Source organism: Centroberyx affinis, unplaced genomic scaffold, assembly GCF_046629955.1.
Source record: "Centroberyx affinis isolate AG114_WGS23_722 - 3 ecotype Tasmania unplaced genomic scaffold, CSIRO-AGI_Caff_v1 ptg003220l_1, whole genome shotgun sequence".
NCBI classification, from domain to species: domain Eukaryota; kingdom Metazoa; phylum Chordata; class Actinopteri; order Beryciformes; family Berycidae; genus Centroberyx; species Centroberyx affinis.
The window spans coordinates 307,501-320,315 of NW_027281255.1; the positions used below are offsets into that span (position 1 = coordinate 307,501).

At 43.9% G+C, this 12,815-nt stretch overlaps 1 pseudogene; it reads right to left on the bottom strand.

Moving 5' to 3' along the window:
• The window catches only part of LOC139660120 (neuron navigator 3-like), a 73,563-nt pseudogene that overhangs the window by 19,826 nt on the left and 40,922 nt on the right, over positions 1-12,815 (bottom strand).

Genomic DNA, 12,815 nt, shown 5'->3' on the forward strand with positions numbered 1-12,815 from the left:
TTGGAAAGCCTATAGCAGAACAAAATGAGGTCTGGACTGATGCTCATATTCAGCTGTTTCTTCATGCATTCTTAACTGGTGTGAACACCACAGAAGAAGAGACAGACAAGTCCATCATGCTGAGCTGAAGTCACAAGGACTGGAGTCAGATTTGTTTTGACTCTCTAACCTGGCAGGATGACAGATCACCAAAACTCTGTCCAATAAACAAACTACTTAAAACCTGTGAACCTAAATGAACCAAAATACAAAGTCAGCTGTTTCCACTCTGGTCTGGACCAAAGAAAGCAGACTGTAGGTGTGATCTCAGTCGTGGCCGGTGGTGCAGCAGAGGGCCGATTCATCATTCATTCACCACAGGCTAATGAGAGGGAGATGAATGACGGAGCAGAAACCCAGTCCGGCTCCAACACCCGGAGGGGGAAAACTCTTCACCGCTCGCACAAATCAATTGTTTTCTCATTTTAGAGTTGCTAATTGTGTTTTTTTCCCCCCCAAAGTTTTCTTTGCTTTAGGGATAGGAGAGGAGACAAGGAATAACTTTTCAGATGGCGAGAAAGCAAAAGAGCCTGCTAGTCAGACTTAGTATCAGTGGTGGGAAGTAACTAAGTACATTTACTCAAGTACTGTACAATTTTGAGGTACTTGTACTTTACTTGAGTATTTCCATTTGATGCTACTTTGTATTTATACTCCACTACATTTTAGAGGGAAATATTGTACTTTTTACTCCATTACATTTATTTCACAGCTATAGTCTAGTTACTTTTCAGATCAATATTTTATATTTAAAACATTTGATCATCTTTATAAAATAACTATAAAATAGCATTGTTATAGATTAGACTACCCAAAAGTATAGCTAAATTGTTAAGATTAGCTTCACGTTGACAACTTTAAAATGCTGCTTACATGTACATGTATGTCAATAAATCAGTATTAATATTCCAGTAATTTATGAAAAATGTAACTCTCTAAATGGGGACAGTTTGCATAATGAGTACGTTTACTTTGATACTCTAAATACATTTTGCTGCCAATACTTATGTACTTTTACTTAAGTAAGATTTTGAATGCAGGACTTTTACTTGTAATGGAGTATCTTTACATTGTTGTATTTCTACTTTTACTGAAGTAAAAGATCTCAGTACTTCTTCCACCACTGCTTAGTATGAATGAGAATCAGATGGCAGCGGAGGAATGCTAAAACTGTCACTGTCGCTCCCTGATTCTGACATCGGTTGTTGGGGTGTCAGTGTGTGTGTGTGTGTGTGTGTGTCTGTGTGTAAGAAGTGCTATTTCGGCAAAGTCGCAGCAGTGAGGTTTGCTGTGAGTGATGTGAGGGGGCAGATTACCACCCATAGGGGTGTAGCTGCTGTCTGCAGCATTTTTGTCATTGCTCGGCGGCGGCTGGAGAGAAATGATTTGCCAACACGCCGGTTCCCACCGCTCTGAGGTGGAACAAATGCTGCAAGCATCAGACAACTGGACTCTGGGTGGGTATGCATGTGTGCAAATGCCTCATATGTGTATGTGTGAGTGTGTACAGGCCCTTGTGAGTGTGTGTGTGTTTGTGTTTGCGCGTCTGTTTGTGAGTGTACATGCCAAACAAGTGTTTGTACATACTTGTGTGTGTATTTATGTGTGTGTTCTTTGATGATGTGTTTGTGTATATGTACACTACCAGTCAAAGGTTTGGACACACCACATTTTTCTTTATTTTTTTACTATTTTCCACATTTTAGAATAACTGTAAAGATATCAAAACTATGAAATAACACAAATGGAATTATGCAGTGACCAAAAAAAGTGTTAAACAAATCAAAACTATCTTATATTTTAGATTCTTTAAAGTAGCCGCCCTTTGTCTTGATGGAAACGCAAAGGCTTTGGAAAGAAATTCATACATAGGATCAACTTCACTGTTTATATTTGTCTAAGATACACATTTCAAGCATTTAAGCAGAAGCCTTTACATCAAAATGGCTTTAAGAGCATGAAAAACATAGTACAGTCAATCAGGTGTGTCCAGACTTTTGACTGGTAGTGTACATGCCCTGTGTGTGTGTGTGTGTGTGTGTGTGTGTGTACGTGTATGTAGATGCTCATATATGCATTTATGTGTGTGTGTGTGTGTGTGTGTGTGTGCATGCTTATACGACTGAGTAAATGTCTGCAGGCTTGTATGTGTATATATGTGCCTGTCTGTGTGCGTATAGGTAGGTACGTGTGTGTGTGTGTGTCTGTCTGTGTGCGTGTGTGTGTGTGTGTGTGTCTTTGAGTTTCCCAGCTCACACATGACACCTTAGAGTTGGTTGACGCCTGTGGTTCGCCGACCGCTAGCTGCAGCCCGGAGCTTGGCAACACAAAGAGTGTCATTATATCGCCTGTTAGCGTATTTAGCAGCAGCTTCTGAGCCAGCATGTGTAAAAAGGGCAATTCCCCGAGGTAACGACACATTAAACAAACACTTCTCAAACACCAAAAGCACTTGACCGTGGAAAAAGCTTGTAGGCCTTCTGAAGTGCCAGTGTGAAAACTTTAAAGTGGTAATTCTCCAGTTCCTCATTTTTTTTTTTTTTTTTAAACTGGTGACATCTTTGGTGCCAAGTGGTCGTTGCTGTGGTGCGCTTCCCACAGATCACCTGTCAATCACACAGTGTGGGGGGCGGAGCTTGGGTTTTCTGTTGATGCAGTTTCTCTCTCACTAAGTTAACTCATGTGTAATTTACTAATGGTGTTCATGTTAACTAAGGTATTAATTTATACATTATTTAATAGTTTATAAAGATGACTATTAAATAATGTGTAAATTAATACCTTAGTTAACATGAACACCATTAGTAAATTATTACCAGACACATTACTGTACTGTTAATTAAGGGTTAGTTAATGCTTATTGTACCCTTATTGTAAAGTGTTACCCTCTTGTCTTTGTCTGTTCAGCCATGGTGGCTATCGCTGCTCATGCTAACTACCCAGTTCTTCTTCTTCTTCTGTTTATTTCAAACAAACTGGAAGCTTAAAACACATTTTTCCCGGGAAAAAAAGCTACCAGACACCGACTGTTTAGAACAGCAAATCAAGAAGCTTTCATGAACTGGGAATAGTTTGAATCATTGACCTCTGACCTCTCTGTGGCGGGAGTATCACAACAGCACTACAACCTAAACCAGTGATTCTCAACCTTTTTCATATCAAGGACCCCTAATTTAGTCCACATTAGAGCCACAGACCCCCATTTGATAAGATTTTGTCCCTCAAACCCAAATCTGAGAATATTTTTATTGTTAGATATGATTTTGTCCAGAATCCCATGACTGTCTGTATTGTAGGTAGAGAGATAACAGAGAAACTATGATCAAAACAGTCATTCTTCTACATTCTCTAATTGTGTTAACTTCTTGTAAATGAAATAATGCTGAAGTTTAATAATTCATCAGTTTGCTGGGGAAGCCCCTCACGGACCCCTAGTGGTCCCCGGACCCCACGGTGAGAACCACTGACCTAAACCCAACAGGACAAACGCATGTAGGCTTGTGTGCACGCAAATAAACAGTTAAACAGTCAAAGTTAAAGAGGTGGGACACATGCAGCGTTTTGCCTGTATTTACCTTGTGTTCTTCTTCTGCGGTGTCCCTATTCCGCTGTGGCCCGGAGGACTTGCATATCGCGCTGTGAGACTGCGGGGAGAGCAGAGAAGAAGACAGACAGTCAGTCAGACAGTCAGAGAGAGAGCCGGGGCGAGGAATGAGACCAACGGCTTGACGGAAATTTTTTTTTAATCCGCCCCTTAATGCAATAACACTAGTGAGAGGAGGCATTCAGATAGGAGAGAGAGAGAGAGAGGAAGAAAGACAACGAGGGCAGTGATAGAAAAGAAGAAGCACGTGGTTCATACTACACAAGTGCACATTTCTTTGATTTTTTCACATGATGGCTCACACATGTTCGTTACCACATGCTCATACTGACTAAGCCTTGAACGTCCCTCAAATCCGTTATAGGGCCGCTGACCTAAAACGCCCCCCCCCTCCATCCCGAAAAAAAAAAAAAACTTTCTCATTCAGTTTCGTGGTGGCCTCGTTTGAAGAAACCACCAAACACACACACACACACACACACACACACACACACACACACAACAACACCGGGCAGAGGCGTAGGAAATAGCCGAAGCGCCAGTCACGGTTAACAAGCCAACACTCACCGTTAGTCATGCAGGGAGAGGGGGAATTAACGCCGGCTGCCCTCCCAATTCATGTTGGACAGGGACGTAGTTAAGCTACTCACGGCGGACAGAAAGAAAACAAAAGGGCGCTTTATGCACAGAGACGCCTTTAATCACCGCGGACGCCCTGTAAACAATGAGAGGTTAAAGACCAGGTGGCCAGGCTGTTGTTTATCCGTGTGTGTGTGTGTGTGTGTGTGTGTGTGTGGAAATGTGCGTGCGTGTCTGTGTGTGTGACTCGCAAACCATGTGAATCTTTTTCATCAGCTGGATGAACAGAGCCTCTATTGAAAGCTCTCTGCATCCACTGGACACTTCTTCTGTTTTTAGCTAGATGCTTGGGGGGGAGGGGGGGGGGGGAACGCTGCTTGTGGCTGTTGTTGTTGTTGTTGCGCGGAGGTTTTTGATTATAGATTAAATATTTTACATTTCTGAGGAGAAGGGAGATTCCTGGTGAACATGCAACAAGGTCAAATAATGGTCGGTTAGCATTTCAGCCTGAACCAGCTGAAGTTGGCTGATGGTCTGAGCTGGTTTTAGCAGAGGCATTCCTATGTTCCCAGGGTCCTATGTTCCCCAGTTCTAGGGTTAGGGTTAGGGTTAGAGACCTTCAAAATCAAATAAAATGATAACCATTGTTTTTTTTGTGTTTATATAGCTGTTTTGAAGCCTTGTTTCAATAAAAAAAAACTGGATAATATTTATGAAATATTTTAACTTGAAACAGGTCAAATTTGACCCGAACACAATAGGAGAGTTAATGTGTGTTAACAGAATATTGAACTGGGGAACATAGGACCCTGGGAACTTACAACCTTGGGAACATAGGACCCTGGGAACATAGGACCTTGGCAACTTTGGACCCTGGGAACTTAGGACCTTGGGAACATAGGACCCTGGGAACATAGGACCCTGGGAACATAGGACCTTGGCAACTTTGGACCCTGGGAACATAGGACCCTGGGAACTTAGGACCTTGGGAACATAGGACCTTGGGAACATAGGACCCTGGGAACATAGGACCTTGGGAACTTAGGACCCTGGGAACATAGGACCCTGGGAACATAGGACCCTGGGAACTTAGGACCTTGGGAACATAGGACCTTGGGAACATAGGACTCTGGTAACATAGGACCCTGGGAACATAGGACCTTGGGAACTTAGGACCCTGGGAACATAGGACCCTGGGAACATAGGACCTTGGGAACATAGGACCCTGGTAACATAGGACCTTGGGAACATAGGAATGACTCCATCTGGGGACAGGCGGGAAATGAGAACACTGATGCTGGTAGACCAGCTAGGAGCAGCATAAAAGTGCCTAAAAATGTAGACTCATCTGGTCACTTGCTAAACCAACAGTTATGGTCAGAGCCTGACCGGTATAAGCTGCCACCAGCATAACCAGTTTGGCTTCCAGGATGTTTTCTTCAGTAAGGATAGAGTAAACACACTTCAGCCTCTGGATAGGGTCCATGGCTGTAGCCACTGCCGGTACTAGTTCACTGTGTGTGTGTGTGTGTGTGTGTGTGTGTGTGTGTGTGTGCACGCGCGCGCCAATTAAATTACACATTCAAAAGCAAATAATGGACACAACCACAGGCAAACACAGAAAAAAAACAACAACACCAGATGCCTGCCAAGGCTTGGTATGCAATACGATTTGAAAATTCAACCAAAAATTAATTACTTTAGAAAATTGGGACTTTGAATTATACCTACTGTAATATGCAGCAACCTCAGTTACTACCCACAGGAATATTCTCCATTTCACTGCATGTGTAAATAAAAGAAAATAATGAAAATGGCCGCAGGAAAAAAAACAGAAAGGACTCGACTAATCCAGGCTATTAGGTTAAAGGACCTGCTTTAAACAAAATACTGACTTTATATCACAGCTTCATGTAATTAATCCTGCAACAATACTGCTGACAATTCTTGACTTTTACACAAACAAATCAGAATACTGCAGCACAAAACTCCAGTTTCTCTAATCCAGCTAGTTACCAGACTTTTCCTCATACCTTCCAAGGGCTGCACAGAGATCACGGCTTGATTTTTCCAAATAATTCCTCTTGGGGAAGGAGCCAGGGTGCAGCAGCAGCTCAACAAGCAGCTCAGCAGTAAAAAGTGGATCTTCTACGATGACTTTCTGAATCTCAGCGACCCATCAGTGACTGACAGAGGAAGCAACAGCACCAGCAGTCTGTTTAGACGTCCTTCCTTTCTGACAACGGGGAACAAGTTGTTCTCTGTTTTGTGTTTGTGGGCTGTTGGTTTGGCGTTGGAGAGTGAAAGTGGACGGAGACAATAAACCACCTATACTGGCTGGCTGAGTGACGCACTCCAGTCATCACATCTCATTTTCTGTCCTCTCTTGCTGCTCTTAGCATGCAATTCTGAACTCTCAGCCTGAGACTGAATACAAAGCCAAACAATGAAAGTTGACATTTTAACGTTTTAGGCATGTGGTTGACGTCCTTATCTGGAGTGGATTATAATGAGTGCAGCAGTACCATAAGATAAAAATGCTAGATCACCATACAAGTAAGCTTAGAGTGAAGAGGTCATGGGTCAGAGCCAGTTTCTGTAATGACGGATGATTTGATAAAGTTCCAGCAATGGAAACAAAAATTGAGATTTTCTGATTTGATTGAGATTTTTTGTTTCTGAGACTAGAGTTCCACCTTTAAAACCATTACTTCTGCCAATTTTTTAGGCATCAAAATTTACGATTCTGACATTTTTTGCCTCTTCATACACATCACCTGTCAAACTACTGAGCCAATAAAAGACTTGGAAATGTTGTGTCCGGTTTACAGTGTGATACTGTCTTCCTCGGCTGACTTTTACCTCTTGCGATTGGCCAATTCAAAAAGTCTTAAAATCTAATAGCGCCCCCTGCGTTTGGGACAAAAAAAAAAATGAAAATTGAGGGCTAAGGAGAGAGGCAGATCAATCATAGGGATATTAAAGGAATAGTCCACCCAAAATTCTGTCATCATCTCCTCCCCCTCATGCCAGTTGAAACACAGGTGAAGTTTGTCCATATAACACACAGGGAGGCTGCAGCACAACTCCATAGCAGCCTTCTCCAAAACAACTGAAGTCAGTGGGGACCAGTTCTTCAGAGTTCCAAAAAGACCTACAGTATATTTACACCATCATTTAGTGCAAATCTTAACTACAGCTGATTGATTTGCAACAAATAATGGTGTATAGGTCTTTCTGTTCACAGTGTGATTGTTTGGCTGTTTTTGTTTTGGAGCTCTAAAGAACAGCTCCCCATTGACTTCAGTTGTTTTGGAGAAGGCTGCTACCAAGTTGTGCTGGCAGCCTCCCTGTGTGTTATATGGACTAACAAATTTCACCTGTGTTTCATCTGGCATGAGGGTGAGGAGATGATGACAGGATTTTCATTTTTGGGTGAACTATTCCTTTAAGGGAATTACAGCACGGCTCAGGTAAACCATCAATGAAACGGGAATGAAAAGGAAGACAACGCCCTGCACATTCAGGACAGGAACTTTTAGATCTTTTTAAAGTCTGCTGCTGCTGATTAATATTTTGTCTGCTTCTTCTTCTCCTTCTTCTTCACGCGTCACTTCCCCCAGTGTCACCGGAGGTAAGACCGGTGCGGAAGTTTCCTGCAAGTTTTCAGATTTAATCAGGCTTTCCCTGAGGTTATTATTAGTTAACATCACCCTGAATAAATGTGATCTTTGTGTAGAGTTAAACCGGCCATCACAGAGTGACAGAGTAATATTCAGAGCTTTGTTCGCCGAGGTCGAACCGGGACCGATGAGGATCTGCTAAGGTGGCGTGGCGCTGTGCAAATTTAAATTAGCCCTCTGACGCCCTAACAGAGTATCTGTAATTGCTTTTTCTCTCTCTGACACACACACACACACACACACACACAAACAGACACACGCACACACACACTCATTCTTTCTGTCTCTTTCTATGACGCACACACACACACACACACACTCACACAGACTCTCTCTCTCTTGTCTTGGTCGGCCTCTCTCCCTTTCACACACATACATTTATTCAACACACACACACACACACACACAGAGTCTTTCTCTATTTCCATCTCTCCCTCTGGACAATTAACCTCACTTTATAACCGCCGCTGATGAATTGCCGAGTCATTGTACATCGCTAATTGACCTCGGAGGTTTTCATGACGCGGTGATATGCTAACGAGCCCCAGGGCCCAGACGGCGGCGCCCGAGGAAACACGTTCGGGGCGGTTTCCCATTATAGCGGCGAGCGCCTTCGTATCGCCGTGGAAATGAACTATACGATACATATGACACGCCGGTTAATGATCTCTGGCAACTAAATATGTTCTCCTCGCCCCCCCCCCCCCCACCTACACACACACACACACACTTATATTTTCTCCCCCACAAACCCCTGAGGCACCAGCATGCTTTTGCACTACATCAAATAACCTAAATGGCGCTCAGCACACACACAGAAAAGGCGAGCGAAGATTAACGGAGCCCGTCGCTCTCTCAAAGTGCTTCTCTGGCGGTGGGTGACAAAAAAAAAAAAAAGAAAGAAAACTTTTCCATCGCATTGCTCTTTAAGTGAAGTTTTTTGTCCTCTTTTTTTATTTATTCCTGCGCTCTTTTCTTTTTTCTGCTCAGGTTTGGGAGTGGGAGAGTGTGTCGCGAGGCTCTCAGCATTGGAGGAAGAGGGGTTATCTGTAAAAGCAGCAGAGGCCGCAGGAATCCCAGGCAAGGTAATGGTAAGAGTAAGAGAGCGGCTTGTGTTAGCAGCCGGCCCGCAGCTATATTGAATAATCAACCGCAGCACGTATCTGTCAGGGTAAAACTGAGAGGGGTAACTGCGGCGCACATTTTTCCACCACAAGGCCAATCCCCTCTCCCCCCCCACCCCCCCACCCCCCCCAACCCTCCCTCCTTATAAAACGCAGTGAAACATGAAGGCAACGGTATAGACTCCCCAGCCTGGAGCGCTTATCCAACCCACCACTTTTAAGATCTTTCCATGTGGAAAAAAAAGACACCAGAACACATGAGGGCAGGATGCGAAGTTGGGGCGGCGGGGGCGGCGGGGGTGGCGGTGGGGGTTCGGTGCGTCAGTTTTGATTGCATACAACATACATCACCGGGCCCTCCGTCTAATCGCCCGCGACACTGCGGCGCACATGCGAGCGATATTGGACGCCGTCGCTGTCCCTTATTAAATGTGAGTAATATCAGTTTCAGCTTGACTGTAGCCGCAGAGCGCCGAGGTTCGGACGGAAACCGGTGATGGTTTTTATATTCCAAAATGGCGGGGCGGGCTCAGCCGTGATGACAGCGGGTAATGAGATGTCACACGACCATCACGTCCAGGAGGGAAACCGTCCAGTGAGGCCTTTTCTAAACCTGAGCAGCTCTTCCATTCTGGAGAAGCAGAGTAGGGGTTTCTGGCACAACTTCACCTACTTCCAAGGTGCATGGAGAAGGGAAAAAGGTCTAAAAATATATATGTAGTATATAGAACAACTTTATTGTCAGACCTAGGTCTAACAATACAGTTGTTCTATACAAGTGTTGCTGGAGTTTTGACATTTTTCAGCTCTTCCATTCTGCCTATATTTGAGTTCATTTATTGCTTTGATGTGCTTGTATTTGTCGGCACTACTTATAGCAAATACTTATAGCAAACTACTTGTTTTGTGCATTATACAGTTTCCCACCTTTTCTATTTGATGTTCTCTGACCCATTGGGAACCGATTTTTCCACTGCCTTTTTATGTGGATTCCTGGACAACATTGCCCTAGGCAGCAACAGGTTGCCTACAGTGGCTGCCATTGTAGAAGTTGCCCTTCATGCATTTACCTGCATTAATACAGTATACAGTGGAAGCCATTGTAGAAGTCTAAGCCCACATATTTATCTTGCATTTATCATGCATTGGAACTGCAATAATTCATTCTTAAATATTATACAGCATAATTACACAGCATAATTATTAAGTATTTCAAAACAAAATTCTAACATGTCTCAACCGGCTAGTTACCAGGTCAAACCAGAGAAGAGAACAAAGATTTTTCCAAACAATTCCTCTTGGTGATGGAGCAAAAGTGCAGCAGTAGTGCAGCACACATGCAGCAAAAAAGTGGGACTTTTGCAGTGGATCCATCTGAACCGCTACACTAATCAAACAAGCTGCTGGCGAGACTGGTCAGTGACCGCAACCAAACTTTACCTCTAAATTTGTCCTATGAGCAAGATCAAGATACCATATCCATATCCATCTATTAGCAATTTATAATCAATACCCAAACCATTTAAAAAACACCATAGTCAGCAAAAACACCAAGACACACACAGAACAGAATCCAACCATTTACCAGTTCATGATTCCACTGACACTAATCCATCCTCCTCACACCGCCTCGTGTTTTCCAGTATCTTCCGATCTCTATCCCCACATACATACACACACACACACACACACACACACACACACACACACTGCAGCGGGGTGGGACTGTACCTAGGAGAGGAGTCGGGCTTGGCCAGGCTGTAGGCTCTCCCATAAGGCAGGCGGCTCTTCCTGTCGCGCGCGGCGGCGGTGGGCAGGCGTGAGGCGCGGCAGACCAGGGGGTCAGCGTGTTCGCCCCGGGACATGCTGCGCTAAAGAGGGAGGGTTCACTCTGCTCTGCTCTGCCTGGCCGGGCCCCCCCTGCCTTCTACTGCTCTCACTAACCCTCCCGTGGCTCCGGGCTGTCGCGCTCCGTCCAATGGGGGGAGTTCCCCTCGGTCACACACACACACACACACACACACACACACACACACTCACACTCACACACGTCCCATCCCCTGCCCCAGAGACACCAGTCAGGCCAGCAGGTGCTGTCTATAGAAAGCACTCCATGCCACAACTGTAGATGTGCAGTAAACCAAATGTGTGTGTGCGTGTGTGTGTGTGTGTGTGTGTGTGTGTGTGTGTGTGTGTGTGTGTGTGTAAATCTGAGAGACAGAGATAATTGGGCGATTTAAAGAGCTTAAACTTTTAGCCTATATTTTAGGAAGTTACTCAGACAAACTAAATCTTCTGGGTCAGATCAGCTGACGGGGAATTCATCATTACAAAATTATAATCATAGAAGATATTTATGGGTTTATGGGTATTTATGGATTTTTATTTCAGTGTCTGAATGCATTGTGGGTAAAAAAAAACACCGTCAAAAGGCAGAAGGAACCTGCAACACGAGCCAGTTTGACCATCAAGCCTCTAAAAAATGATTTTTTTTTGTAAATAAAAAAAGTTTCTATTAATTTAACATGAAAAGTAAAAAGGTGCAAACGTTTCAGGCTATCGTCAGTGCAGTTTGTGTGTAACATATTCCTCAAATACAAACTCAGGACCAAAACAAAGTACACTTGTTTTGCTCAGGCTTTACAGATAAGTTGTGTCATACTGAATCCACCTTTCCTGAAGTGTATATCTCAAGCCTTTCATTATCGCCTAACCAAAAGAAACGAGCGTAAATCAAAGTTACTTTGTGCTGAAGCATGCTTCTGAGCTCATCACATCAAGGACAATAAAAGATAAAATGAATTTCAGACAGATTCTCTGGTGTGACACTGAACCTTCCTGTATCTATAGCTGAAGGTAATGGACCAGACCAAAAGCACAAAGCACAAAGTAGACATACGGCTGTTCTTAAATGAAAGAAAAAAATGTAATTGTGTTGTAATTCACTTTCACTCAACCTGCCTCGTCTCCTTCTACTTCAGTTAGCGCTTTCCTACATTTCCCAGAATGCCTTTCGGTAACCCCCCACAGAAGAGCTGGGAACTTGCTGCATTCAGCTGTGGGTGGTATGTGTAGTTTGGATCAAGAGAGTCGAGTTCAGTTGAGAAAAAAATGAGAGTTGCTCCCCCCTTTACTCGAACCCCAACCTGTCTCTCTGCTGCACTGCATTCTGGTCTCTCTCCTGCTCCTGTGGGTGGAGAAATTGGTCTCTCTCCTCTTCTACGATGGATTTCTCCCTGTGATGATTGTTGAACGTCTCTCGGTGCAAAATGGCGGCTCTAGAGAGAAGCCCTCGCTCTTTGATTCTGAGGGACTGACACCAAAACCTGACGTTTACCGCTGAGGTTTTACATCCTGAAACATTTTCTCATATCAAACTCCACTGTAGCTGCTGGGAATATCTGAAGGTGACGCTATATCATGAGAAAAATACACCACCGAACAACAAAATGGGCCAATAAATGCAAGGTACATCGCCAATAGCTGATGAGGCGTTTTCCTTTAATAAGACTATATAAATATAGGCAGCACTGCCAAGGTTAGGAGTTCCAGTAAAAAGACAAATAGCTGAAATAAGTCGGTCAGTGAGTGATGAAGTGGGCGGCACATCTACAGATGTACATGGACATTGTTTTCCCGCACTGTGCCAGTGTGTCTGAAGCTCTGCACAGTCACTGTTGGTATTTGGTTCAACAGCAACACATGGTGACTCACACACTCATGATCATCTGGCTCATCCACGCTGCACTCACACACACACACAGACACACACACACACACACTGCA